A 12,298-nucleotide genomic window follows, 5' to 3' on the forward strand; every position below is an offset into this window, starting at 1 on the left:
CATGTCAAGCGGATGAGCCGGATCCTACGTTCCGAGTTCCGCAGACAGTGCGACTCTACCAGGACTGGCTACGCGTCGCTAGTTTCACCCAGTACCCCAAGTGGCTGGGGGAGAGCAAGTTAAGGACCTTCCGAAGACTTGCTGCCCAGACCACCGAGGTGTGCTGGCAAGGGATGCTTCGTCAACTTCCCAAGAAATCGGACAGGGGCGCACGTGCTGCAACACTGCATCTACTTGGTGGCGCTCAACTTCCACAAGAGGTGGCAGAAGTCATCCAAAAGGGCCCGAAGTACAGTCTAGAGCCCAAGATTCCAGCGCACGAAATCCTGGCCCTGAACAGACGCATAGCTGGGAAAGCTGAGCAAGAGGATCATGAGCGGTGCCTCTTGGAAGGAGTGGATGCCCTGCTGCAGACCGGTACGAGCAAACTTTCAGGCCGCTAGCCGTCCATGCGCATGGTGGTTGAGCACTTCCGGAACAACGAGCTGCAGCTTATAAATGCGGACAAAGAGGGTGGGTTTGTGGTTGTGCCGAAGGGGATGTTCTCGGAAAAGGCGATGGCAGCAGTGCACAAGAACTTCATCCCAGCGAAGCTTAAACCGCAGAAGGTAAAGAGTGCAGCAGTGTCTAAATGTAAAACTCTAGAACTCAATAAGCTTGCGAAACGCGTTAAGGGAAGTAAAGGGACCTGCTTGTCGATGTTTTTTTTCTGCCAAAACTCATAAAGAAGGGATTCCATTTCGTTGCATAGTTAGTGAAAAGGGACGTTGGCAACGGGAGTTAAGCAGGTATCTACAGAAACATTTGAATACGCTAAACACCAATGATCCGTTTGCCGTCAGAAATTCGCAGGAAGTGATAGACTTTGTGCGAAAAAATAGTGCTGTTGGTGAATTGTTTTCCGTAGATGTAGAAGAGTTGTTCTTTTCAATTCCACATGGTGAATTATTGACAAGCGTACAGGAATGTATTGAGGAGAATGGCGCAACAAGGTTTCAAAATGCTGTGGGTATTTCAGTTAATGGTTTCTTGTCCCTGCTCGAGTTCTACCTTTCTGCAACGGTCGTGAAGCATAACGAGAAGCTTTACATACAGAAAAAAAAGGGATCTGTATTTGTTCGTGCGTTGCCCCAGTTCTGTCAAGCATTTTTCTTTCGCGGTTAGACCGTAATGTACTACGTGATTTGGACAATGGAATGGTCCAAAAAATGTTTAGATACGTGGACGACTACTTGATCGTTTTGAAAAGGCGGGAGGGTCTGTGCTACGAAGAAAGCGTTGCAGAAGTTTTAGAGACGTTCAGTAAATTGGGCGGCAGCTTGAAGTTTACGCACGAAATGCAAAAAGGGCATAAACTGAGGTTTTTAGATATTGACTTCTGCGTAGCAGAAAAACATGTGTGTTGGATGTTTTGTCCCCGCGCGACAAAAGGGCACCCCTGACCCTTTGATTCAGCTCACTCAGAAACTGTAAAACGTGCGATAGCCTTGATGTGCTTGGAGTCCTCTATACAAAAGTCTTGTACTCATCGTATGCAAACCAGTTTTGACGCCCAGGTCTCTCGACTATTGGATGCCGGGTACCCTCGGTCGGTACTGGCGGCTGTTTCTGAGGCGTTGCTTCAAAAACTAAAGCGTAAGCCGGTCAAGCCTAATGTTGCAGCCGAAAAGAAAACGAGGCCTGAGGTGGTGCCATATTCCCATAAAGTAGCTCACAACCTTAAGCGGGTTGCTACGAAGTATTGGGTTCCGATTGTGTTTTCTGCTCCACGCAAGCTAGGTGGGTTGTGCAGCCGTATTGCCGGAAAAAAGAAGCCTAATCCATGTGGTAAGAAGCACGCGAAGAAGTACGTGGGATGCAAAGTTGGCATAGTGTACCAGATACCGCTCACTTGTGACAAGGTATATATTGGGCAAAGCGGACGTTGCATAAATGATCGCCTCAGGGAGCACGGTTTATCAATCAAGAAAGGCACTGGATCACACTTGCCCATGCATTGCCGTGATTGTGGTTGTACGCTGCGCCTCAAAGAAACCATTATCATTGACAGAAGCCATGACTCTGTGGCGCGTGAGCTTTCAGAATCGTACTTCATTCAAAAAATCGCGGGGGGTGCATCAGTTAACTATTATTATAACTTTTTAGCAATGAGTTTCGTTTTTTTAGACAGCAAGCGGTTGGCGGGCTCTGAGTATTGTGGTGTTGCCATCGATTTTACTATCTGCTTTTATGTGTTTTTTCTGTCTTGTAGAAGCCTATATAAGGCAATTTCTTTTCCTGCAAATAAAGAGTTGTCAGTTGCGCATCGTCTGTCTCCCTTCGTCTGTTTTTGTGTATTTAGCGCAAGTTTTGTGATCCATGACAAATATACCGATGGTTTGAATTACCTGGGATTTTAATTGCGTCACAAAGAAAGTGTTCGAGCGGTTGTGCTGCCAAGTAAGCCCCAGAATTTTTAGGCTAGGTACATCCAGCACTTCCAACAAGCACCAGTACGTGCAGAACAACGAGAACTTTTATTTGGCGTTTTTTGCGCCAGATTTAGCTGGGAGAACAAAAAGTTCTGACTTATTCGGCGAGCATGCGATTCCAACCGTGCGAGCTTCGTCAGCGACGATTGAGGCACACCTTTGTAGGGAGTCTTCAATTTGGCCACAGGTGCCCCCTGACGCCGACAGAGTAATGTTGCCGGCCTAGATGCTGTGTCGTGAATTGCGAACCTGCAGAAGTTCGCGTACGATTTTTAGTAAAAGAAGCGGTGACAGAAGTGTAACTTGGGTGTGTTTAGAAGGAAGAGTAATGGCATCCGAGGGGATGTCACCCACCTGTAATACGGCCGTTCGAGCAGTTAAGAAGTTTTTCAGATAAATGTATGCGCGACGTCCTGGGGCTAGTGATCCCAAGTTCCGAAGTATGCCTAAATGGGATATTCCATCAAAACCTTTAGTGAGGTGTAGTGTGAGTATGGTCGCCGCATCGACCTTTGAATGGGGCGATCATGTCGTCGAGATGCACATTTTAGGTGGACAGTCCTGTCCTAAAACCAATCATGGTAATGGGAAGTTCACGTGTTTGATTTATGGGTTTCCCCGCAGGCTAAGGTTCCTGACCACCAGCAATCCTTATAGCACCGGGTTGGCATGGTAGCTGAGTTATCATCGAGATTTCGTAACATCTTATTGGCCGCGCCATCCAACCAGGAGACCCTGGAGGGAGACGAGTTGGGGCTGCTCTGACTTAAGTTTCAATCATCATCATTCTCATCACATCACCGTAATCATATTCATTCCACACACCACCACTATCATCATCCCCAAAATCACCGCCATCAACATCACCCCAGCCTATCTACGCCCACTGCAGGGCAAATGCCTCTTCCATGAATCTCCAATTATCCCGGTCCTGGGGTAACTACTGCCACTTTATCCCCGCACACTTCTCGATCTCATCTGCCGATCTAACTTTGTGCCGCCCCCTGCCACGCTTGCCTTCTCTAGGAATCCACTCTAACTGTTATCTTGCCTTCGTATTACATGCCCTGCCCACGTCCTTTTCTTCTTCGTAATTTCTACTAATATGTCCTTAACAAGCGCTTGTTCCCTGATCCACTCCGCTCTCTTCTCGTCTCTTCATGCTACACCTATCATCCTATCACCTCAATTTAAGTTGAACCACCTTAGTGAGCCTCCAGGTTTCTGTCCCGTAGGTGAGTACCGGTAAGATGCCGCAGTCGTACACTTCCTTTTTCAGGGACAATAGTAGGCTGCCATTCATTATCTGAGAATGCCTACCGAGTGCACTCCACCCCACTCCACCCCTTTCTCATTACCTTTGGGTCATGGTTAGGATCCGGGATCACATCTTGGCCTAAGTAGACACATTCGCTACCACTTTCACTGCTTCGCTACCAACCTGAAACCGCTGTGCTCTCCTGAGGTTATTGATCATTACTTTAGTTTTCTGCATATTAATTTTCAGGCCCACGGTTCTACTCTGTTTGTCCAGTGCAGTAAGCATGTTTTCCAATTCGTCTCCCGCGTTACTTAGCAAGGACGTCATCAGCAAATCTGAGGTTACGGAGGCTCGATCAGATTTACACCCATCGCGGCCTTTTCTACTCCTCGATAAGGAGATAAGGGCACAGATGAGCGCTGCGCTACATAGATGGCTTAGATTTATTATGTTAGTTACTTCTATTAGTTTGGAGTATTGGTGCCTGGAGGTCTTGGAGTATTTGTGTTAGGCGATGGTGATGAGACGTTTTTGACTTCTTAGAATCGATCATGTCTCGCAGTATGACCCAGGTGCAACGCATGCCGCGATTATGCCGCATTTGATCCCAGAATTAACCCCACTGTGCTTTCGCTAGCTCTGCAGCGTGCGACGATCTTATTGTGGAATTCTGCTATTTTGAGACCAAGACGCCGATTGTCTCTGGCGCCGCCATCGGAGTTTCAAGCTTGTTTACGCCTCCCACAAATGGTGTAGGTGTCCGTCTATATTTTCCGCTGGGATTTCTGGGTATAGCGGTTTGTCGTGGTGCCGATGAATATCGGCTATTTATTTACCCAGCTGTACAGTTTTTCGGTATTACATTCAGCGGGAGTATTTTCCTCGCAAGTCTGTCTAAACGCGCCCCAGTTGATCAAGTATTGCTGTCCTAAACGTGGATTCAGGTTTGAAGAGAGGGAGATGTTTTACTGGACCACTGTGTAAGATACACTTTTAGGTGTGGACACTGCAGCCAAAAATGTGACAAATAGAATTGGTGACGCCGGGGCGGCGCGTGTAGACCTTTGATTGAAAGGACATCTGGTGGCAGAACTCTCAACTAAGCTTCGCAGCGAGCTATGCTTCAAGTGACTTGACCATCAACTGTCCGAAGCAAGGTGGTTCACAGGCCACAGTGCAAGCTCAGACAACGCGATCTTAACGCGCAACTTATTGGATTGTTTAAGCAGCTGCGCGAGTTGGGGCGTCCTAGGCTCATTTAGACGTGCACGCAGCTCCCCTGAACATTACAAACCGGCAGTGAGTTTGACAATGATTCATCTCCGCTGCTTCGTGCGTGAACTTCCCCCCAATTGTGCAACGCCATTCACGAAGAAAAAACATAGGCGTACTCGCCGTTTAATCCTTTTCAGTAACTGGGCTACTTTCCTTGTATGTCGGGGCGTTGCTGCGGCAGCGGACGCTTTCTTTTTGCCGCTGCTTGTACTGAGTAGCTGAGGGGCTGTAGCCAACTCTAACATCGGCGGTACTGCATCGTTTGCGAGCGCGCACATCTTCGACATCAGCAGTACTTCCCCTCAGAGCACCGATAAGTACCCCTTCGCCCAACCGCACTCACAGAGCACGCATTCATTCGTTCAGGATGGCAGGGAACATAAATAGGGTCACGTTTTTTTGCAAGCTGTTGCAGTACGCACTCAATAAACATTCGCACCCATTTAGTTTGTTGCGCAATCCTAAAATCTCAGTTGTATGAGTTCTCAACGGCTACCGCGGCACACATTCCCTTCGGTGTAGTTTTTTATGCCCTCTTTTGATTGTTACCGACCCAAAACACATGCCTACTGCATGTTGAATCACTACGGCGAGCGCAAAGCCTCTCGCACGGCTTGCTTTGAATTATCGTCTGCACCACCGGCCGTCCGAACCGGTTAAGCCGCGGTGAGCAGGCATAGAGCAGACGAATGGTTACGAAAGCTGCCGAGAATGTCCGAGAAGGAGCCGAAGAGATCCGAGCACCTCCGAGTGGGCGGCGCTCGGGCAGCTTCTTTTCTCTGCCGCTGGAGGGCGCTGCAGTGGACGGGCTCAGCGGCATCAGTTTGGAAACTTTAATAAAACGACGAGTACGCGTCTGTTTTGCATGGTGTGTCCTCGCCTAACAGTATATCTCACGCCGCGAACTGGACTACGTAATGGCTACTGGCCAAAGTCAGACGTACAACTATGATGGACTATTTGTTCCCGTGTGTGAATGATCAGTCCGGCTTAAAGTCTTGTTCTGCGCTTTGCCAATTCCTGCGGGAACAGACGGAGTGGACTAAACCGTGAGATGTTGGGTCGGCGCCACCTCCCATAGTAGGCGACCTTTTCTCGCAGTTCGGCTCAAGCCCCATGCCATGTGGGGACCGTTAAAAGTCGCCTAGAATGGGTTTAGGGTAGGTACCCGCTGTCAACATCGCTAGGTTGTAGAGCTGAGAGAAAGTGTGTGTATGGGCACGAAGGCTGCTCTATACGCCTCGAGCGCGGCCTGTAGGGGCGCCACTGAAGTCCCCCTAGCGGCCCGTTTCGAAAGCAGGCGCAGAGTCTCCGTCCCGCTCCCCACCGTCGCCGCTGCTTTTGCGGCATGTTCACGACTGAGATTTAGCGTTTTCGGGCGTTGGAAATCCATGTTTATGTAGAGCAGTCACTCTGTTCGCAAATCGGGTGTGTTTACGAGGGTGTAAATGTTTCTGACGTGATCTTAATGTGGCATATTCGGTCTGTATTAGCGCCAGGTGCGACACAGGCCAGCGTCGCGGAACCGGCGCATACATAGACCTGGTCGTAGTTATACGGCCCTGAATTTACTAGCAGTGTATGTTCATGCTATGGGTATACACTACGATGTAAATCAGTTTTGTGGGCTTACATATTCAGCGAAACACTCATACCTGACAGCACGCCAGTTACGTTTGCCAATCATTTGCCTCAGATATTGATCACCCCCAGTTACAAGCCAGTGTGTGTTAATTTCAGGAATATTCAGCGTAAGTACGACGGATAATGCAGAATTATACTCGGGGATCAGCACACGACAAAGAGTCGACTTGTCGTAAAGTGAGCGCCCGCAAACATTCATCTGCTACATATATCCTCTGCGAGCAGCGTGCAGACAGGCTTAGAATGAAATCGGCGTTCGCGACTGAACGCTTCTTGGAAATATCATCACATGGCACAGGGACCATGCAGAATAAAGTAGAAACTGAAATCAGAGGGCCTTATCACATACCACACTCTTCCAACGACACCTTTCATCGCTTGTGAACTGCTTACCGTGTATACTTCCAAAAATGCGTCCGCCGAAAGATCAGCTGTTCGTTGAAGTCGAAAGACAAACCGACAGTGGACGCGAGATTTATGTGTGTGATTACCAAAACATTCATTGCTTGATTCCGCTCCGAATTTGTACACAGCGTCCCCCTTTTCTACCTTCCCCCCCTATATCTCGCGAAAGAGCCGTGTGTTGCGCGTATAGTTGGTCTGGTGAGCCCTACCTGGCTTAAGTTTCGAGGAACGTCTTTAGCATGTCATAAGCTGCACTGTATTTTTTTATCTCCATTAGAGTTATTATGTTTCTTCCGCACTTGCACAGCCTGGATTTTTCCGTGTTTTCATATTAGATTGCCTTGGTTCTTGCTGTAAGGCGTGTGTGGCCACATATTTAACGACGTACCGGGTTGGAGTATACTTAACGTATTATCTTTATATTCTTAGAAAAGGCGTACGTTCTTGTCCGGGATTGGCTAATCACATCCCCGAAACATATTTTTCTGCGACGTATATTTGAAACAAAGCCGCATTCATTGTTCACGCTGCAAGATTAAGCCAACCCCTCACCATGCCAGTATCAGGTCTAAACGAGGTGGCAGTATAATTCATTTGGGCCTGACGTATTTGGAGGTGACAGGGGTGATATGCAGCTACCGTCGCCGATGCCAGGAAGAGCGGCAACGATGCGCACAGAACCGCGTACCCGGGTAGCTCTTGATGGCGATCGCGTGCTCTACGAAGACGCAGCTGCTTTTTAAGCGACCTTTGGTTATAGACGTCACCACAAAAAGTTTTTTAGGCGCGGAAAAGCGAAACACAACCAAAACGCTGCACGAGCCCCTATCAGCCACGCAGCGCACATACCGTCAACGCCGCGGAGAAGCGGCGGCAGGCGGCGCAGCGATCGCGAAGCTCGAGGAGTATACGTTTAGTATGTACATTCGGGAAGCAGTGCGTTTATGCGGATACACCACGACAAAATGGGGGGATATCGCTGCTATTAAAATGTATACAAACACTTCCTTACGACGTACTCATCGTAGATTGAGGGGCAGAGGTCGTTCTGTTCTGCACGTCTATTAACGTATTTTTACTCTTGTCTTTAACATTAACTCCCCGTGAGGTTACGAAGGCAGCTATTTTTGTTACGTTTTAGAGGCTTGTGGCCACCGATCCTAATTTGGTGGGTAAAAACAATAGTTTTGTTCCGCTACCCCTATAAAGCTTAGCTCGTTGGTTCAAACCAAATAATCGGTTATTTACATTCTGCGTGTGGTTGCTGTCGTTATTCAGTCCTTGAAAAGTATGTGCGAGACAAATTATGAATAATTTATTCCACAAAGAGTTACGAGTCATAGTTGTAGAGTGCCTACATTATACGTTGCACGTCAAGTGGTACTGAAACGGCGAGAAATTATTTGAGTGCGATTAAGGCCACGTTAGTATTTACAATTTGCTTGGTTTTACGTTAGAAAGAGGTAAGTGAAATTTGTCATAATAAAAGTGACTATACTTTTTAATTTGCCGGGGTGTCTTGCTGTACATAAAAATAAACAGCAAAAACAGTTGCGCTCGTCTTGCGCTATGTGCTATAACCTGCACTGCGCAAAGACTGAAGCACGAAACTTCACACACACTGCGCCCACAAGGCCGTTTGCCGCGAGTAAACGAGAGCGGCCGTATTTGCTTTCACCAGCTTAGCACTTCGGCTCCACTCGAACCACGATGTTTTCTTTCCGCCAGCTTGATCCGATCAACCTTTCGGGACTGCAGAACTACTCGGGGCAGTTTTGCTTTCTCGGGGCTTCGATTAAGGGCTTCTAGAACACTCACGCTGTGGAGCATCAAATAAAAGGGCTCGAAGGCCGAGCGAGAAAAGTTTTGGAAAACATTCACCTGCGCCTCAGGCACCGCACGTGCCTGCTCCCTCGGGTGACTGAACAGCCCCAAAGGTGCATTCACTAGTGAAAGCGCGAAAAAATAGTTATCACCATTCAATTGAAAACGCCAACTGCCCTTTTTTTGTGTGCGGGTGTACGTCCCAGTGCGAAATAGGCGGACGGATTACTTTAGAAACTACCTCCTACCACCGATAGAAACTCGTTATAAAAAACTCTGACTTTTGCAGGGCTGTGACGTAGCAACGTTTTTCCGCTTTCCGCTAAACTTCATGGTAACATCCAGTCACCGCGTACCAGTTTAGCTGTTTTATTTTCTGCCACGACGATGCAATATTTAACTTTCTATTTTGCCGTTCCTGGAAGAATAATAGTCATTACTTAGGTAAGATGTACTAAATAACATTTTGCAAGCTGTCGCAAGAGCAATTAACACTGAAACACAACTCCAAATTAAGCTTGTCACAATGATGAATTATTATGTTTATTTATTTATTTGTTTGAATATACTGCAGACCTTGGCGGTCCAAGCAAGAGCGGTACAACAGAATACACAAAAGTATTACATACAGCATGGTCACACGAAGAAGCATAAAGGGAACACAACAGTCATGACATTATTAAGATAAAAAACAAAAGTAATAAACACAATAATTAACACAGGACTTCTCTTTTAAAGAAAGAAATACCACATGAGTTTTATATTTCATACAAATTGCAAATCATGAATGGGATCAATAAACCATTGCACGGTCTCACAGGTTACAGCACTTGCCGGTAATCGATTCCAGTAAGAAATAGAGGAGGAAAAAACAGAGTATTTATGGGCATTGTTGTGACTAATAGGTTGTCGAAGCACTTTGCTATGGTTTGTTCATGAAGAATGTTTTAAAGGTTCAAAGAGGTAATCGTCTCGTTGAATTTTAAAACGGCCATGATAAATAAGATATAAAACGTTTAGTTTGGAAGTTATTCTGCGACGTGCGAGGGAGGGAAGCTGGGCTTTGTTCGGCAGATTTGTTACGCTAGTATGCCTAGAATAATCTGAAAAAAATGAACCTAACTGCCAAGTTTTGAATCGGTTCTATTTTCTTAACCAGGTATTTTTGATACGGATCCCAAACGATATTTACATATTCTAGAGATGGTCTTATAAGAGATTTACAGGCAGTTAGTTTCGTTGCTGGAGGTGCATTACAAAGCTTTCTCCTTAAAAACGCCAATTTTCCTTGTGCTTTGGAACACACAGCCTCAATGTGCGACTCCCAGTAAGCGTTACGCCCAGATATTTCACGTGGTTACTTTTACCAATTTCATTAGCCAAAGTTTAGCGGAGTTTTCTTATTGTAAAAGTTATGCTCACAGTTTTTTGGCGTTTAGTGCCATTCCCCACTTTTTACACCATGCATGAATGAATTGCAATGAATGATTCAGCTGAACTTGGTCTTTCGTTGTATTTATTTTTTAGTATATGACGCAGTCATCTGCGAATAGCCGTAATTGAATGGGTGAGTTAATGCTCAAATGAATGTCATTGATGTAAATAAGGAACAAAATTGGTGCCGAAACCGATCTTTGGGGACCGCCAGAGAAAACACTTAAATTGTCTGATACCTCATTGTTCAAGGCAACGAATTGCTTGCGGTTTCGCAGATAGCACTCTACCCATGAGATTATATTACTCTCAATACATGGTGCATGCATTTTTGTAGTTAGGTCATGGTGGAGAACGACATGAAACGCTTTTGAAAAATCGATAAAGATTGCGTCTGTTTGATTGCCTCTATCATTAATCACGTTAGCAATATCATTAGTTATCTCTGCAGGCTGGGTTACGGTTGATAGAACTGATCGAAAACCGTGTTGTCGACTGTATAGTAAGTTATTCCGTTCTAAATGTGTTATGATAGCTTTAAAAATGATGTGCTCTAATATCTTGCAACATGTGCTGGTTAGTGAAACCGGACGGTAGTTGCTAGCCTAAACTCTGCAATCAGATTTATGTATTGGAATAACTTTTGCCCATCGCCACTCGTCAGAAATTGACAGTGTTGCCAATGATGTCGTGTACAAGTTATACAAGTATTTGCTAATCCAAACTGCATATCTATTAAGAAAAGTATTTGATGTATTGTCGGGGCCCGGTGACTTCTTTAAATGAAGCTTAGACAGGAGGCACAAGATTCTATGTTCGTCAATTAAAGGTCTTTCATTAGGTAGTTGAGGGAATACGGTGGGAGTGTTGCTTCAGAAGATACACGTGTGAAGACAGATTGGAAAAATATATTCAATTCATTTGCGATGACGTCAGGCTGAGTTATGATTTTCTTTGCACGTGTAAGTTGCGAAATGACAGGGCGTTCTTTAGATAAGTAGCGCCAGAATTTATACGGTTCACAGTTCATGAATGAAGGCAGCGTGACGGAAAAGAAGCGATGCCTTGCAGTGCGAATTTTATCGTTTGAGGTACTGATATGTTTTTGAAGCTCGTCGATCATTCCACGCTTCCAGCGTCGCTTGATTTTCATTTTCGTCTGTATTATATCACGTGTGATCCAAGGGTACTCCTGATGGACGCGTTTCTTTTTTAACCGAATATAGTGATTTTCACAGGAGCTTATAACTCCTTTCAAGCGTGACCATAGTGTGGTTACATCCTGCATTTTTTCGAATTCAGAAAAACAGGACTTTAGACAAGCAAATATGGCCCTGTCATCTGCACGCGTATAATCTCTGACAAGTGTAACGTTCGGTGTTCTAGTTTTCTGAGAAGGCGAAAAAGGACACGACAAAATTAACATCTTATGATCGCAGATACCGTCTTGAGCATCAACAGCGCAATTTTCAAGTGAACTGCTTACCAGTCCAAGATCAAGCAATGAAGATCTACCGCCAGTAACTCGGGTATCGGAGCAGACCAATTGATTTAATGAAAAGCTGAATGCAGTTAGTACAGGGGATCCTGCACTCGCTGCCTCTCTAGCATCGTGAGCTAGTTCAGACCAGTTAATTTCAGGCAGATTAAAATCTCCATATATAATTATCTTTGACCGTGAATTTGTACGTTGAACAATGTAGTCATGCATAATTTCTAATACTCGGGAGGAGCATTTGGCGGTCGATATACGCCACCCAAGAATATGGATTTTTCATGATAGGTGATTGTACCCCATACACTTTCATTGCCATCGATATCATCTAGAGGAGTAAACTTTAGATTATTCCTAATAAGCAATCGCTACGCCCCATCCTCCGGTTGTTCTGTATTTGCGAATTAGTCTGTATGAAGCGAGAACTGTTTCAGAATATTGACCGCCATCATGTAACCAGGTTTCAGTAATAATCAAAACATGGGGGTC

This window comes from Haemaphysalis longicornis, unplaced genomic scaffold (assembly GCF_048455015.1).
Source record: "Haemaphysalis longicornis isolate Haplotype H1 unplaced genomic scaffold, Haemaphysalis longicornis Haplotype H1 scaffold_3, whole genome shotgun sequence".
NCBI lineage: Eukaryota > Metazoa > Arthropoda > Arachnida > Ixodida > Ixodidae > Haemaphysalis > Haemaphysalis longicornis.